This window comes from Uranotaenia lowii, chromosome 2 (assembly GCF_029784155.1).
Source record: "Uranotaenia lowii strain MFRU-FL chromosome 2, ASM2978415v1, whole genome shotgun sequence".
Classification (NCBI taxonomy): domain Eukaryota; kingdom Metazoa; phylum Arthropoda; class Insecta; order Diptera; family Culicidae; genus Uranotaenia; species Uranotaenia lowii.
In genome coordinates, this window is record NC_073692.1 from 171,938,697 (window position 1) to 171,957,821 (window position 19,125).

A 19,125-nucleotide genomic window follows, 5' to 3' on the forward strand; every position below is an offset into this window, starting at 1 on the left:
ACTAGTATGTGGATTCCCAGTCTTTCTAGTGAAGATTATTGTTACATTTGAAATTTTCGATACGTTTTTTGAGTAATTGCGCAAACTATTTATTTTTTACCCATTCCCTCCTAAATAAGTATGTAGCGTGCAGACACAAAAAGAAGAAATCATCTCTTTTCGAACATCATCAAACGAAAATTTGAGAGAAGAAGAACGCTTGATGTGTGTTGCCAATTTGTGATAACAATTTTAACTATTTTAAGCTGTTTTGTGCTGTTTTCTTAATAATTAAGGCATTAATCTGTGATAATTTGACAAATTGATTATTTCAAATTGTGGTATTGTGAAAAAAACCTACTTAGATAGGTGGAATGAGCATAAACAAAGCTGCCCCCGTGGGGGCAGCTGCTGAAAATGAAAAACATAACCTTACACCAATGCAGATCACTGTTGAAGAGGACATGGTAGATATAAACAAAAGCACGAATGATGCACAGGATTCAACGAAAAACGTAAGTCAACACGTACCATTACCTAAAAAAATATACCAAACATATCATTACTGCGATGGAGATAGCAGGCTATTCCGAGTAATTGTTGAAAACACTGATTTTGATAAACGAAAAACAAATTAATAAACTACAAATAGGCATACTACTAAACCAAATGGGTTTTGACAAATGTATTGAGGACATTAAAAAAACAGGACGCAATAAAGCAACGGTTTATGTACGGAACATGAGAGACTAACAGATAAGCTGACTGTCAAAATCTTCGTTTAAAGGGGTACAAAGCATACATTACCAAAAAGTTTGTCACGGTTACGGGAATAATATCCAACATTCCGACGGAAATTGATGATAATGAAATCCTGGCAAACATAATCTGTGATATTAGGGTAGAATCAGTGTTCAGAATGACCAGAAAAACAGACGAAAGAAGGATTCCAACAAATAGAGTAGGTATTGTTTTTAGAAATAATGTGTTGCCAAGGTGGGTACGTTTGTATTCTGTAATAAACCGTGTTGACCCGTTCATTCCTCGTTCTGTTATCTGTTTTAAACGTCTCAGGTACAACCATTTATCGAAAAACTGTAAGAGTCCCATCATAAGATGCAAGAACTGCACAGACGAAATGAAGGAAGGCCACGAACCATGCCAAAGAACATCCCAACGTTTTCACTGTAAACAGGAAGGACACACTACTACAGATAGAAGCTGCCCCAAACGAAAAAAGGAAAACGAAATTCAAACAATAATGGTAAGACGCAATTTGACATATCAGGAGGCTAGAGAATTATTCCATATTCCCACACAAAATCAATTTGACATGCTACGAAATATGGAAGACTTTCCCGTGTTGCCAGAAACTTTTGCTAATGTTGTGAGTAACAAAAACAAATGAAACTGAAGAAGAAGAAACAGGAGTAGCAAGTTTATTAGGAGTGTCTAAAGCTTAGTCTACACTAGGCAACATGAACTGCGATTTTTGTTATGAGACGGACTTTGTTGTCTGTTGTTGTTGTTGGAAACCTGAGACGGTCTCAGTGTCTCCCGAAGAAAATGGGAGACGCTGAGACCGTCTCGAGACGAACCGTCTCCTAGTGTGGACTAGGCTTAAGAGAGATTTTTTTAGAAAAAGGACCCTTGAGGAGGAAAAAAAGAAAACAATAACAAAAGAATGAACACACACAGAACTTCAGAGGTAGACAGATTCCGACAAGAAATAAAAAATAGGAATGAGAAGAAACAAGAATATGATGTTTTGATTTCTTGTTTAATTACAAAAATAGCGGAAATTTTTCGTAATCATGATGTAACGGGTGATGAAATCACAGCTAGCATTGTTGGGGAACTGAAAAACATTGCTGATCACCACGACGGTGGTCCATGATAATTCTCCCATCACAATCATGGAGACCAAATTTGAAATTCTTCAAACAAACATACAAAGTCTTTCAAAAAACAAAAACAAATTAATAAATGAGCTCGATACAAACAAATATGAAGCAGCACTACTAACGAAGATTTGGGTTAACCCGAATCAAACCACAACTAAACGTTACACCATAAGAGGCTACCATAGTATACTTTCTCCTCGAGAAGATTCTCATGGAGGAGTTGCTATTTACATCTGTGATAATTTTCATTTTACTAAATTAAATTTGACGACTACAGAGAAATTTGAAACATTAGGAATTAGGTTGACCAAGTTAGATATTGTACTAGTTGTTGTGTATGTTAATCCTCGTATTCACATTAATGAATTAGAAACCGCTAAAGAAATTTTACTACAAGAACTTCAAAATTATAATAAAGTAATTGTAGGTGGTGATTTCAACAGCCATCATGAAATATAGGGCTGTGAAACAACTCAAGGAAAAGGAAGAGTTATTCACTAAGCTATAGTTGAATCTTGGCTATCATTGCTAAACAATGGAAATAAAACTTTTATCCCAGGAGTTCATAACCAACGTCTTAGTGCTATAGATCTTTCGTTCTGTTCTGCAAACTTGTTCAACTCAATCAAATGGTCAACATTACCAAAAACCTTTGGAAGTAGTGGTCATCTATTTATTGTAATGACTGCTGAACTACAATGGACGAAAAAACATAAAACGTATTATGACAGGAAAACAATAAGAGAAGAAATAGCAAAAATAGAGCACTGGGAATTTGATGATCTACAAGAGTTCGCAGGAAAAGCCAAAACGATATTGAAAAATAACAAAAAACAAGTGATTATATACCCAAATACTATTGGAGTGACGATTTATCCACACTCTACTTAGCAAAACAAAAAGCACTAAAAAAATACCATGAATGTTGTAACAATATGAACTTGATAGGATGGAAGAAAGCCACAGCTAAATTCCAAAAGGCTAAGTTAACCCACATCAGGGAAAAGCTTCAAGAACTATCAGCTTTCAATGATCCCCAAAACATAAGTTATAATTGAAAACTTGTTAAAAATTTAAAAACTTTACCAACTAGTATCCACAATAATAACTGTATCATACAAAATTAACAACTAGCTGATGAATTCCTTATGTTAAATTTCGGTGAAAGGAGAACAGAAGCTAATATACCACCTTCTGAAAACACTAGGTCCTCCATTGTAAACACAACACAATGGTCATCTATTATAGCAAAAAAAACCGACAAGATCGTCACCAGGAACAGACAACTTAACATATGATATGCTGAGACAATTAGATTGGAAAACCACCGCAAAAATTATTGATTGCTTAAACGAAATGTGGAGAAAAGGATGTTTACAAGATCATCTGAAAGAGATAAAAATTATTCCTATTGTGAAACCTGATAAACCAGCAAGATGTTTCATCCTACAGACCTATAGCCCTTATTTCTACTATCACAAAAACTTTGAACACAGAGGTATTAGAGGATATTAACAAAACACTACAGATGTCAAAAATACTTCCAGACACATCCTTTGGTTTCGAAAAAACATGTCAACAGAACACTGCGTTACATATGCCACAAACTACATAATGGAAAGTAAAAGAAAAGGTATGACAGTAATTGGAGTATTTTTTTATTTCAAAAATGCTTTCAATTCTATAAATGTCAACAAACTGCAAAATATTATGACAGAACATAGCTTTAGTCCTGACAGTATTACGTGGATATATAACTCTCTAATAAATAGCAAAACTATAATATACACGGAAGAAGGACGAGTGGAACACGTAGTTTCTAATGGATTACCACAAGGAGATGTTCTCTCCCCAACCCTCTTCAATATTTACACCTCAAGCCTCCATGAAACAAACTTAGATCCAAACGAAATAACACTGCAGTTCGCAGACGATTTCTTCAAAATAGTTCGACTTTAAAATGAGAAACGAGCCATAGAAAAAATGCAACAACAAATTGATGTTTTTGTTAGGAACGCCTCAGAACTAGGACTAGTCATTAATTGCGCAAAAACAAAAGCAATGATATTCAAAAACAGTGATAAAGTTTCAAATCTTAAGATAAATGGTGAGTTATTGGAAACGTTCAGAAAAAAGTACCTGGACATAACATTAGACCAACCACTTAAATATGGCACACATGTAAAAACAATAATTGAAAAAGTACATGAAAGACAGAACATTGCTTAAAATTATTGGAACCATAAAAAACGGAGCTACCCCCCGTGTCATGATGTTATACCATAAAGCTCTATATGGGAATTTTTTAAACTATGGATAAACAATTTACGGAGGAACAAATAAATCTAACATCAATAAACTAGAAATCACAAACAGACAATGCCTTCGAATCGCCACTGGTTGTTCCAAATCGACGCCTATAAACCCTTTGGCAGCAATTGCAGAAGAAGGTCCATTATACATGAAAAGAGAATACCTGGCAAAAAAAAACGAATAATGCATCATATCTATCGAAACGATCTTATTGCTCAACAACTACAAACGTTAGAAAATCAATCAGGAAATTTAGAAAAACGATATTCTTTTATAGAACAAATGTTCCTCAAATATGTAGACGAATTCCAACAATTATACGTTCAGCGCAGAACAAATAACCAATTAATCACAGTTTCAGTTCAGGATCAAATAATAAACACACAAATACGAAAAAAAACAACAGACAGCTGATGTTATGAGGAAAGAAGTTATGAACATGCTCAATACACAATACCCATGCTATAATTTAATTTATACGGATGCATCTAAAAGCGAGAATAAATGTGGAATAGGAGTTTTTGAAATGTACAACAATAAAGAAATCAGCATACAGTTGGCAAAAGAAGTTTCAATAACTACACCTGAGTTGATTGCCATAAAAACAGCACTGGAAGCTATCGAGCCTGATAACACAAACAGAAATTTGATCATGATAGACTCCCAAGCATCATGTATAATCTTAAAAAAAAACATCTTGAAACAAATGAGTTCGATGAACTGACGTTTAAAATACTAACTCTTGCTGAGTTAAAAAAAAAACGACGATACCATCACACATCCAAATAAACGGAAATGAGAAGGCAGACTAATTAGCAAAGCAAGGATTAAGAAGCCCATGTGTGATGATAAACAAATTTCGTTGAAGTGATAAAACACTTAAAACAGAACAAGATTGGTTCACTACAATTAACGAATGGTATAAAGAATATACCAACATCACAAATAAAGGAACGAAGTTCTATCGATTTCAATCAGCTTTTTACGAAAAACCATGGTATTGGAATACCAAACTTAATAATATTCAGGTTCGAACAATGAATCGAATGTTAAATGGTCACGATTTCTGACCATACTGGCTTGGTATTATGAGAGTACGTGACACATCGAGTTGTGAACTATGTGAAGTACCTTTCACCAGCGAACACGCTATTCTTAGCTGCATAAACTACAACCACTTACGAAACTATTACGATTGGGAAAAAATCAGCAATCTTCTCGAACTTATTCGAGACTTCGACGAAAATCTAGAATCAAAATTGGCAACACTTTACTCAAGTTAAAATCGTGCAAGTTAAAAGCAAAGTTGTGAAAAGTGGTGTTATAGAGTTTCATTCTCTGGCCAAAATAAACTAAAACGAAGAAGAAGAGAAGAGAAACGAAAATTTGGAACAAAGAGAACATCGAAAATCGAAAAAGTTCTTACGTGTGTCAGATCAAGTGGAGGTCCGCAAAAAAGGGGTCGAGAAATCGTAAGTAGCGCTCCATGCTAAATTGGCCATTGCTGACCACAAATTTCCTGTTCCGCAGGACCCCTTTTTTTTATCTCCTGCGAATACCGCTTCGTATACCGGGTAAGACGGTCGTTCGTTCCGAGGAATCACCCCCAGGTAGCTACACGCTTTCTCACGTGCCGAAAGAACATCTTGGCCATCCTCCGGCTTTTGTCATTGCTTTGGCACTCTCTCATCATCATGTACACTCTGGACACGTGAGTGAATCCATTCGACCATGGATTCGGCGGAGACGAAAGGAAGAGCCCCGAGGCTGTAGAAAAGGGAACCAAAAAGAAAGCCTCATCGAATTGCTTCGTCTGTCGGCGATGAATTTCGTCCGATAATCGGTTCGGCATCAAGCATCCGGTGCAGCTCCTGTGTTTGCCATGTGCCTCCAGCTGCAGGGCAGCAACAAGCCACGAAAAGAAACGACGGTTTTGCGACATGCTTGCGGAAACTCGGAAGCGATTACGGCGGAATTATGCACTCCAGCAACGGAGTGGGGGAACTCGGCCTTCTCGGAAGGGAGTTCCGGCATCATCGGTTGGCGCATCGCTGCAAAACCCATCAGCGTTCGCTGTTCCTCGAATCGTCAACTTCTGGGAACACATCGAGGTTTCTCATCCAGCCACCAACCACATTCATCAGCACATCACGAAGCCGGGAGGACATTTCCCACTAAATTAGCCTCAAGTTCGTTCTGGAAAGGCCCCCGCAGGGTGGCTAGGCAAGACACGGCATAGTGGACGTATGACAACAATTAAAAGTGCGTAAGTCGTTTTTTACTTATTTTAGTGGCGGTAAAAATAATAAAAACGGGAAGACATAAAACCAAATCATTAGTTTGCGACTCATTTATTCCGGGCACCGAAAGCCAATTTCTTCTGTTACATTATTAGAAACTATCTAACAACCAGATCCTTTCTACTATTTGTAACACATGCTCTCATTCAACATCCACACTGGTGTCCCCCAAGGAAGTATCCTTGGCCCCATCCTGTTCAATATTTTTACCGCTATTATTTACTAAGGCCGCATTATTCGCTCGGTCGTAAATGACTGCAAAATGGATTGGATGTTTTGGCAGAATACTTTAACGATTGAAAAATTTGCATCAACGCAGCGAAAACCCAAAGTACCTATTGTCTTCCCTCACTCAAAGTCTCCAAAGCTCGTTCCACCCGAGGATGTCAAGACTCGCCTAGGACCTAGGAGGCTCGTCTGTTGAATGGTCAAGTGATGTTGTGTGTTTGGGGATAACTCTCGACAGTAAGCTTATATTCAGATCTCGCACATCGATAAAATAGCTACAAGATGCAATATGCTTATTAAGCAGTTGTACTCTCTAATCAACCGAAAATCAAAACTCAGTCTGAATAATAAGCTTGCTGTTTTTAAGCAAATCGTACGCCCTGTGATTGAGTACGGACTACCAGTTTGGGACTCGTGTGCTAAATCGCACAAACTAAGACTACAAAGGACTCAGAATAAAATCCTTAAAATGATTCTGAATTTCAACCCCAGAACGAGCACAAATGAAGTACATGAAAGAGCCGAACTAGAAACCCTAGAGCTGAGATTTCAAAAACTGGTCCTGTCCTTCCGCCAGAGTGCCTCACACTCAGAACACTCAATAATTCGCGATCTTGTATCACAGTAACTCTACCATCAGTTAATCCTTCCCAAATGTAAATATTTGTAAATAGTAGGATAAGTAGCTAGGTATTTAGATTAGTTAAAAATTTAAAACAGTGATTGTATCACAAAATTGAAAAGCTATTGAAAAATGAGGAGTAAACCAAGATGTATCGAAATGTATGTACCGAAGATGCAATGCAATTAAGCTGAATCACTTGAAATGTAAACTAGATGTATCAACATAAGAAACTGGAAAAAAAATTAAATTCAACTTTTCAAAAAAAGACGAATTCTATCAACATTCATATTTAAAATAAGAATTAAAATTACCATTCATAACTTCAACAGTGATTTTCTCGAAACACATCAAGTGGCTCATACGACCTAATCAAAACAAACTCTAGAATTATTCAAAATAACTAACTACATACTTTTCATAGACTACAATTTTTCTGTTTCGGATTAAAGTTTTCTTGTATTCGAAACTGTATGCAACAGAGCTTTCCAACTTAAGCTTTAAAAAGCGTCCGCCAAGCTTATTCATTCTCCAACTTGTACGCTCATTCTTGTACGAAAAGTTTCACTGCTATTTTTTTTTCTTTTTACAAGCGTTTGCCTTTATCGTTAGTCCAGCTTCAAAACGCTTCGTTATCAGAGCGTCGCGATGCTCATTCTATGTAGCACTTACAGTAAGTCGCATTCATAAAATTCCATTCACCATTCACCGGTTTCCGAAGTCGGACGCCGTCGACGCCTTCATCGATCCTATGCAAATATGTTAGTAGCGTCGAGACGTTACTTCGCCCGGTTTTAATTTACTGTTCGAAGCAGCCCATCACAATAACACAACACACCGGTGTGCCTCTATGTAGTTACCTGCCTGAGCAGCATTTCAGGTTTTCTGAGGTTTCGGCGCACATGGCGGCTTCCGTCCGTCTATGGAAGTTTAGTTCTAACTGAACGTTTGCCGCAAACGGTCGATTCGCGAAATCCGGCGCGCGCCTCTCAGTCACGTTCAAACCAATAGTAAGTAACTATCGGTGTTATTTTACTTCCAAAAACCACCCCCGGCATATGTAGGACTAAAAATTATGCTAAGCGGTCTTTCTTAGGGGAATTTTATTATCTATTAAACAATTTTCGCATTTTGTTGCTGCTGCTGTTGGATGCACGTACGCCCAGCAGTTTACGCGTGGAGAGTTTTTTTTTCAAGTCGGCACTTTTCCACCCTTTCGTTCGTTTTCCATCTGCGTCCTGTAGCTGAAACCGATTTGAGGCGTTTTTGGTTCGATGCTAGACATGCAGACAAACCGTTACCGTTTTGCAATTGGAAGTGCGGTTTTAGCATTTTTTTTTTTTCTGAAAGGCCAGTGTTAACCCGGCGTGATTAGCTGCAAGGAAGACTAGTCACCATAGTTAGTGAAAATTGTATTTATATATCACACTAGCAACGAATCAATTTGGAGCGCGCGGTCGAATTTTCGTATCTACCCTCGCAGGAGTGTATTCAATCGAATCGATTGCTGGTTAAATAAGTGGAAAAAAGGTGAATACTACCTTGGCGGCCCTTCGGCAGAAGCACATAGTTACTAAATTACGTTAAGCGAAAATTCAAGTTCATACCCGAGGGGAAGAAAAGGGAAAATTTGTAAAGCAGATTGCCATAAACTGGCGAAAGCAGAGAAGCTGAAAGAAAAGCGAATCAACATACAGGGTGAGTGTTTTTTTTTTTTATTTTTTTTTTTTTTTTAAAAACGAACACAAACACATACAGGATCTCAATGAAACATGATGTTTCCTCGAAGAGATTCCTTTTTTTCTTAACTCTAAGCGTACATCTTTCGAGAATATGATGGCTAGCATCTTACAAATGCTAAAACCACCAACCCACCGAAGGTGTACTATGTATGCCGTGACCGGGATTCGATCTCACACCCCCTGGCTTAGAAGACTTGAAGGCTGTCCTCTACGCCACGGGCGGCGGCAAAACCGTACTTTACCGTACTTTAGACATCAAACCAACACGTTGAAGAGCATTGTTGATTGTTTTTCATCTATATCAGTTTTATGTTAATAATATAACCTAATTGTAAGCGTAAAATAGGATTACTGGTAGTTTTGTGGATAGAAATTGATTTAATGTTTGGACTTATTGTATAAAGCAGGGGTGAGCAACCGCGGCCCGCGGGCCGCATGTGGCCCGCGAGACCCTTTTGTGCGGCCCGCGAAGCTTTTTTCAAGTGTTTATGCCTTAACTCTTTTCTACAATGGATAGTTAGAAAATTTTTAGATTGTTTACTTTTTACTGGCATTTTAAGCGTTCTTTGTGTTCTTTACAAGGCTTAAATGCAATATTGTTTATTGGCATAACGTGTTTGGCATTAAAGTGTTTTATTTTAATCAGTGTCCTGTTTTCCTTATTATCTAACTCCTACCACTTTGAGACCAAAATCCATTAAAGTGAAACGGAAGAACAGCCAAAAAAGCGAACCTACACATGATCATAGGAATTTTGAAGCCGGTTTGGTGAAGTTTTTTGGTTTTTGTAAATTCTTTATTTGAAACGGCTCATACCTTTAGGCTTTAAGGAGCCAAACCGATTTGGTGAAATCATTACAAAAAATAAAGTTAAATGATAAAAAATATGCTCAGCAGATAATTTTTTTTAAAATTATTCTATCCAATTCGGAAAAAGCTTGTTCTGTTAGCACTTAAATACTGGCTAAAAAGTTCAACCAAAAACTTGTGAAATAATTTCGATTTCTGAATATTGACGAAAATTACGTAAATTGAATAATAAAGCCTGGGTGAACGATTTTTAGATAGTTTATCAACATGAATCAGCCGACATCACCCACAAAAATAACTTTGACGATTATCTGTGATGCTTTTTTCATAAATTTGATAGAAAATTTATCACAAACATCGATAAATTGAGTTATTTCACTTATAATTCGCTATCCACATTACCAGAGTCAAAATATAACTTTAGAAATCCTATCGCAATGATATCTAAATCAGATTAAAAATGAAAAAATGTGGATAAAAATTCTAAAATTAAGAATGTACTTTTGAAGATAGTTGTTTAAAAATATGTGAAGTTGCACATTTTTCTGTGATTTCGACAACCTTGCTCTACATATGAATGCAATGATGCAATACAGGACTTCGATTAAAAAAGGGTTTTTTCACCTGTGTAGGAAAAAAATCTAGGCTTTGAGGACAAGTTTTAATTGTGGAATAAAAAACATAGAAAGTCAAATAGCGATTCAACGTCCAGCGATAAGAAGACGGTGATTTATTTAAAAATATATTTATCACACTCTTAGTTATCACTGTGATAATCTCCAGAAGATTTTTAAATGGAAGTGATGATGAATAGTATCTTCGGTTTAAACAAGAATGTTGTAAGAACGAATGTTCGCCATTTGGTACTATTAAAACATTGAGAGAATTTAAAAATGATTAAGATTAAGCAGGGTACTTTTTCAATATCGGGTACCTATTTATATTATAAATTTTATAAAGCCTTTTTGAATTACTGTTTTTGAACACGTGAATTCGTTTTATGTTTCCTTTTTCAGGTTCGTTTTTGCCAAATTTTGTAATTATGAAAATGATGTGAAGCTCTGATAATTGTCACAAAAAAAAATTTTAAGTGCGGCCCGCCGGCAAGATTTCAAATTTAATTTGGCCCGTTGGTGCAAAAGGTTGCTCTCCCCTGGTATAAAGTATACAGATTTTTTGCATTTTAAATAATTCTCCGAAAATTAACGTCAATGGAAATTCTAACGGCTTTGAATGAAATGCAGCTCGTTAGATTTTAAAAATTTGCTAATTCTTTTTGACTTAGTATTTCAGTGCTGATTTTTTATTATTTGAATGGAAATTCGACTTAAGTGAGACATACTTTTTTGTTAAATGCTCATTGAAACACGATGGTTTTTTTTTGTCGTTCGTGAATTGAATAATCCTATTAACAGGACCGTATTAAGCCATCGGGGGCCCGGCAGTTTTTCTCAGGGGGTCCTTATGATTCGATTTTTTTCAAATGCTTGCTTCGAAGATTTGATGGCTAGCATCTTACTAATGCTAAAACCACCAACCCACAGAAACTGTACTATGTATGCCGTGACTGGGAATCGATCTCATGACCGTTGCTTAGCAGACTTGAAGGCTACCCTCAACGCCACGAACTGCGGCGTGTCTCAGTGTCTCAAATCTAAATCATAATTTCAAAAGGTTGTTTGAGAAACAAAATATGAATTAAATCTAAAAAAAGAGATTCAAAGTTACAATCAGAGCCAAGGCAGAAACTGCACCAAATGTGAATTTCACTTTTATGTCTATGAAACTAGAGTGTCCATTTCCCGGCAATTTTTCGATTCCCGGGAATCGGAAATCTGACGGCCAATTTCCCGGGAAAAATTGGAAAACATGTAAAATGCATGTACTTTGATTGAAATACAGCTGAATAAACCCAGCAAACATTTAAGAAGGTATATCGAAGAAACAACAGAATTATTCAAAGTAATATACCAGATGAAATAGCATATAGCTACAAAAGTTGAGGCAATATATCTACAATGACAAGATTAAAACGATTCGATATCCCCACAAAAAGCAAAATAAACGATTCTAAGTAATTGATTAAAATGAAAAAAATATCCCGACCGAGACCGAGATATAAACTCCGGTCCTCCGAGTCCGCCGTCCGATATCTTACCACGATGCTTGCCGGCAAAGCTTTCCGTAAATGAATGATAGAAAATCAGTCAATACCAAAGTGTTTACGATCATTATTGAAAATGTCTGTTAGAAATATATTAACTTGAATTGTAGTTGTTTTCAAAGTGCTCTCTACCGCCGCCAAGGGAATTTGATAGACTACAAGAATGTACAGTGAACTGATCAGTGAACAGTGAATTGTTTTCTTAAGCCGAATAACTTTTAGGAATCATTGATGAAAAACGAATGAACATTTTTTAATAAATTCTAGCATCTAAGAATCAATATATTTTTGGAATCCCCCACAAAGAAAGAAAAATAATAAGATTCTGATCTATAAGTTGAATGCTTCGATTTCAACGCGTTGATAGCCGTCGGGGAATTTAAGGGGGGAGTAGAGTCTAACACTTTCAAAAAATCGAATTTTATTTTTTTTATTTTCTTATTGTAAAACATTTTAAGAATGTTGTGTCAAATTTTCAAGTCAATCGAAGCAAAACTGTAGAAATTATAGGCTTTCATCTTCTCTTATCTAATACTGCAAGAATTCTAGAGCAGAAACTTCAAACGCGTTTTTCTCGAAAGCACATTTTTAAAGTCAGTGGACATCGTCATTTGAAAACTACTTCACCGATTCTTTTCAAATTTGAAACATATTTTCTACATATAAAATACCAAACCCCAACGATTTTCTTTTTTTGTTTTTTTTACTTTGAGGAGATTTTACAAATAAAAAATGGCGGATTTTTTCTTGAAAAATCGTAGTTTTTACTTCAAACAGCCACAAAAATTTCAAAAAAATTTTTTAAGTTAAATAAAACCGTTGGGGTCCAGAAAAATATGTACTAAAAATATTTTGCTCTGATTTTTTGACTTCAGATGATTCTGTGCTGAGATACAGTGTCCACCGCAAATCCTGTATTCTAAAAGGCATCCTCGAAAGTGCTCTGTCACCGGCTCATTTTTCAATATTTTTCTACGAAAAAATTACTAAATGTTCTTTTAAAAATGCTTTGTATAATGCAAAAAATTTGAGTACATTTGTTTGAACGATAGCTCTAAAAAAATTCGTGGAAATGGTGTTTTTTTTACCCGTTAGACCCTACTCCCCCCTTAAACGGGGAATTAGAAAATAGATGAGATATAAAAGTATCTTGATGAAAATAAATAAAATAATAAATATAACAAATCTGAGATTTTTAGAGTTATACAATTCAATTAAATTGGTCACTTTTGAATCATTTTTGGTCATCAATGTGTTCAATTCTATCATTCAATTTTGAGAAAACTTATGGTAGAACCGTTTAGTACTGCGAATTCAAACACATGATATCTAAGAATTTTAACAGTGATCACCCTTCACCCAAATCAATGGGTTGTTTGTGCCCAAGAATAGAAACATTGATATTTAATTCAAATAAAACCTTTCTCTTAACATTATAATGGTAGCTTTAGGTTTAGAGATGATTTGTTTTTGATAACTTCAAAAAACTGTTTGTGGAACTTTCAGCATTTAAGGAAAAGTACTCATAAACTCAGATTCGGAAGTCTCTCTAGAAATTCCTAAGCACAGAAACTTGAATATACCATTGTAAAGGGAGATCGTCCATTTTGAAAAGGGGGATGAACTATAAAAGAAATTTTTATTAGATGAGGGAATGGAAAGATATAAGAAAAATTATCATTTGAAGATGAAACAAAAAATAAGGCCAAATCCATTCAAGCTTCCTTGAAAATGGTGGGTGAAAAAAATGTTTTTCATGATAGGATGAATAAGCATTCATGGGAAATTATTTTGAATGTCTTTAAATTAAAACCTCGCACCTATAATTTTTCTTAAATATGAAAACGATTAACACAGTGAATAATCTAAAAATTTTTTTAAAAAGACTAACAAACTTTACATGGCTAAACATGCGCCAAATTTTTAATTATGATGAATATAAAGCTTCCAAAATTTTGAAAAGTCAAATGACTCATTTTGATTTATATTTTATGCGAACCCGAGCAAGGCCGAGTAAAATCAGCTAGTTGGTCATAAAACTGAAGTGAACGTTGAACTAATAAAAATAATAACATGTTCAAAAAATATTTGTTGTAAGACATTCTGAAAAAAAATATAAAGTTTCATATAGATTTTATTTAATTTATTTGGATTCTTATCATATTGAAAGTGTTATGTTATATTTTATAATTATAATCCATTTTTACTTTACCTTTCTACACACACATTCGTATTTTGAACACCCTCTTGGCTAATTCAATAAAGCGTTTTGCAAAGACTTAACGTGCTAAGTGAGTTTTAACATTGCTCTAAAGCAGGGGTGAGCAACCTTTTTATCCAACGGGCCGATTTGAATGTTTCCTTTCCGACATTTCCGACGGACCGCACTCAAAATATCACTTAATGAAAATTTAAAATCGTATTTTTTAATTTTTCTATAATTTAAATCTTACTAGAAGACCTTTTTTTTTTCGCTACACATCTTGAAACCTCTGTATTTTTACTTAAAACTCCGTTTGAGATTAAATGTTGAGAAAAGTTGTCGAAATTACAAAAGAATTACCAAATTCACTGATTTTCAATTTCGTGAAAGTTCCAGTTCTCAATTTTGATTTCTTGAATCCCAGGCAAACTTCCTCGCTATTTTCCTTTGGAAAAACCACCATAAATAAACTGAGCTACTGACTAAATAACGATAAGTTACTCTATCGTCTTTTGAAGAGGTTTACATTGTATCGAAATATTATCCACATTTATGAGCCCATTGCATTGAGGTGTTTAGCATGGTTGTTTTAATCACAGAAAAAAGCATAATTTTCCAGATTTAAAATTTTACAGATTTTATTTTTAAACATACTTTTAGATTTATTTCGTCAAAAATTACATTATTATTTTTATTTTTTTCTAAATTTTAGTGAGATACCACTGGGATAGGATTTCTGAAGCTAATCCAGCATTGATAATGTGGATCCCAAAGTGAGTAAATTGACTCAATTTAGCGATGTTTGGCATGATTTCTTTATGAAATTTCTAAAAATAGTCGTCCCAGATTGTTTCAAACAAATCAAAGATATAATTTATGTCAACAACTCGTGTTGATAAGAATCTCATATCGATCATGGTGATAAAAACCCTTTATATTCAAGAACAAAAATAGTTATTTTATTGATGGTTTTTGCCAGTATTTGATCAACGGACTTAGAAATTCCTATGATCATGTCTACTGTGTCGGAAATATCCATTTTTTCAAAAAGCGTCAATCACTTCCAAAACTACTTTTCCCGGTTAATCCCGGTACACGATTTCTCGTGTGTTTAACAGAGAGAGCAATCGCCCTCACTCCAATTTCACTCCGATTAGCTGTCATTCTTATGGAAATCTGTGTAAGAGTGAAGAGCAGGCATTATTTTTTTTAGCAGGCCCAAGCCCAATCAGCGTTTTTCCGTTCATGTTCTTCTTGCTTTCTCGCTCTTTCTCTTTTCAAAGCAACCCGGTCCTTCCCTCTCTCATTCTCTCTTGCAAGAGTCATGCAACGGATAACGCTGGCCTCTGGCTATTTTTGTTAAACGAAATAGTTTTCTCGCTGACACAACGGGAAGATTATGCACTCAAAGAAATGTTTCAATTAAAATTATTAAATTTCCAAAATTTTATTCTGTTTTTTTAATTTTTTTTTTATTTATTTATCTTTTTATCTCTCTTGTTCTCTATAAACCCTTCCTTTTTTTGTTTGTTCTTCCGTTCAAGTTTCATTTATTGTGAATTTTGAAGTGTGAATTAAATAACAGAAATTATTGTCATCTGAATAAAAGAAAACCAAGAATATATTTTTGCAAATTAATAATATTATAGTCTTGCTATAAAAATAATACAAAAAATGCTCAAAACGCTAGAAAAAAGTTAACAATTTGAATAATTGTGAATGGAATGCATATTTGATCAAGTTGCTGATATATCCAATCCTCATCCTAAACGCGCATCTAAAGCATATCCGATACATAAAAATTTAATCAAAAGTTTGGATGATCATTGAAAAAATCAACATTTTAGCTTCAACAATCTTTTATTTGTTCTTTATTTAACAAGGCGTTTGAACGAAAGAGTTCAGATATGATGTTTTATGAGCCATGAAAATTATTATTTTCGAGAAAACGCGTTCAGATTTTTCGTATTTTGTGCTTTTGCATATATGTTTAAAAAACTGTAGTTTTTGTTTGATGGAAAAAGAAGGTTGAAAATATTCAAATATCTAGTACCTGCTCTACAACACTGCTAAATGTTCACTAAAGCGATCGACACATTTTCAAAAAGCTTTTTTGTCTATAACTACGTAATCAAAACCCAAGTAACCATTAGCACTAAAACATAGCCCTTAAACAACACTATATTCCCATATATAACTCTGAATTAATGCTAGTTTTGCACTATATGCTAATATAATGCAGAATTAATGCCAAAAAGGTGAATTAGCAAGCTGAATAAATGCTATCACAACATAACCACCAGCAAAATGTCATGCATAGTTAGAACACCACACCATTTCCAGCACTCTTGATGCTGATAAAGTAGGTAAAAAACCCGTACTTCATGTACGGTTCGGGTCACAGCATAAGATTTAAAGATTTATAAAAGCTTAATATAAGCATTAACAGGAAGCTTCAGTGCTACAGTCTTAATGCTTGTTAACTTCATACAGTAGCTCTATATGTGCATATCGTGCTATCATTAGTGCTATAGTTTTATTACTTCTATGCATTAATAATGCTTGAATAGAACTAAAAAGCATCTTGAATGTTGATATAATGCTAACTTGCATTAGAAATGTTGATTTTATGCTGATTAAGGATTATGGCTTAATGCTTATGGTTACTTGGGAACGTATCTATTTAAATATTTGTGTTAAAATCACTGAAATTTGAAATATTTTTTTTCCGTTTTTTTGTCAAAAAAATTTCTACTTTATTCTAGGTATCTCCCATCGGCCGGCGGACATGTGTCAGTCATGATATTGATTAGTTTTTTCTATCTATTACTTCGTCTAATCTGTATTTTATTTAGCTGCATCCTCCCCCTTCAATTTCTGCAACTTTTCGGTACAATCCTTCTTTTTTGAAAGAAACTGAGGGATGTTTCGAAATTAACAAAACATGATTATTTTTGAATCACTCAGAGCACCTGTATCCGTGGTCCAAACAGCTGGTTTAGACCCAAACTCCGACCTGAGCAACCGCACTGGTGATCTATTATACCAGTTTCAACCCAACTTTTTTTAGAGCTGGTATAAGGATTGATCCAAAACTGATGAGATTTGGATCCAATTTGACGCAGTTCTAAACCGTTTGACAGTTAATGGAACACGAGTGCAGTTGCCAGTATTTTCATTGTTTCGGATCTAATTTCTTTGGTTCAATTCTTGTATAAATTAGACCCAAGAATAGACCACGAATACAGATGCCTTCAAAAGCGTTTTTACGGAATTTCTGCTGGTATAACCAGACAATAACGAAGTAGAATCATCATGAGATTAAAATGAGAGTATAATCGGTTAGTATATCTCGTAGGTTACGAAGGGTATAAACAAGATTACTAGTTTTAGGCAGCATAAACCAAAATTTTCGTTTTGGAAATTGCTGTTTTCTCCACAGGAGCACAATTTCGGCAAATCATTATACATTATGCAAAACAATCATCAAATACACACTTTAATACGCTAGGGACCTTACCACGAGTAGACATGTTATGGGATTCCAACGCTGGAGTTCGTTTGATATAGGGTTCTTTATAACTTTTGCCATCCATCAGAAATCATCTGTCTAATAGCCTCGGTACCGGCTATACAGCTTACGAACTCTGGAACTAGCAAATATTTGTTGTTTTAAATGTTTTAGGTTTTAATAGTCGAAGCTAGGCAATTCTTCAGCTTAACTTGCTGGCCATTTCAGCGATCTACACTTAGTTTCTTGCTTATTAAAAATTTAAAATTCTGGTATGAGACTTGACTTCCCTGATGACCCTTAACCGTAGTTGCCGATCATGTGCTTCACTTTAATGCTTAATTTGAACTTTGTGAACATTTTTGTCAGTGTTTGCATACTTTCCCGATCAGGAGAGCATATCAAAATAATAACTCAAGCGTATCTCACCAAGATATTTACATTTGATTCAGTTATAATTAAGTACTACAAATTTTCGATTTTAAGTTTCTCCAATCTGAATTACATCTTATTCTGATTGACATACTTGAATGAGGTTGAGCTCATTTTCAATGATCAAGATTTTTTTCGGATTGTCCTAAAATAAAATGATTATATCTTATTTTGATATACGTACAACTTTTTCTGAAACACGGACATCGAAGTCAACGGCCCAAACCGTACGTTTATAAGTTTCGCTCAAAAGATTAATAAAATTGAATCAAAGTTTTGGGAAACCAAAAATGGAGCATGGTTTTAGCAAATAATGTGGTTTATTGACATTCCACTAGAAAATTTTCTCGAAGCACTCATATCTTGATAAGTTATAATTTTGATAGGTTTTGTTCTGTCGAATATCAAACTATGCTATCTGAATGAGATATAATCTTGAAAGGAGCATATCTAAAATTGATATAATTTAGCTATTATCGCATAGAAGTTTTGATATAATTTGAGATATTTTAACATCCTACGAGTACTGAATCATAACTCATTTAGATAGGAAAAAATTAGTATCAAAATATCTCATCTTGATATAATTTAGTTTTTCCCTCCTGATCGGGTTTCCAGCACTTACACACGGCCATACTTTGAATATTCAACTTTTTTGTCAGCTATCAATTTGATAATGATGGTTTTTGAAGGAAACTGTGCCAAATATTTTTTTCCATTTCTCTTGCATCGTAAATATCTCAAAAACGCGTGAATTTACAATTTTGAAAAAAAAATAGGTCAGTTATTAACTTTAACAGGCAACAAAATGCTGTCAAATTTTGAAAGTCCGATTACTTGTAACCCGATCAGGAGGGGAAAACAAAATTATATCAAAATGAGATAATTTGATACTTATTTTTTCTATCTAAATGAGA

General features: G+C 34.7%; 1 protein-coding gene across 1 annotated transcript in view; it reads left to right on the forward strand.

Moving 5' to 3' along the window:
- The first annotated feature begins 8,263 nt into the window (after positions 1-8,263).
- The window catches only part of LOC129744737 (protein rolling stone), a 178,233-nt gene continuing 167,371 nt past the window's right edge, over positions 8,264-19,125 (forward strand). Inside the window, exon 1 of the mRNA XM_055737422.1 lies at positions 8,264-9,044. The gene's annotated coding sequence lies outside the window, so the exon portion shown is untranslated. The remainder of the gene's footprint in view (positions 9,045-19,125) is intronic.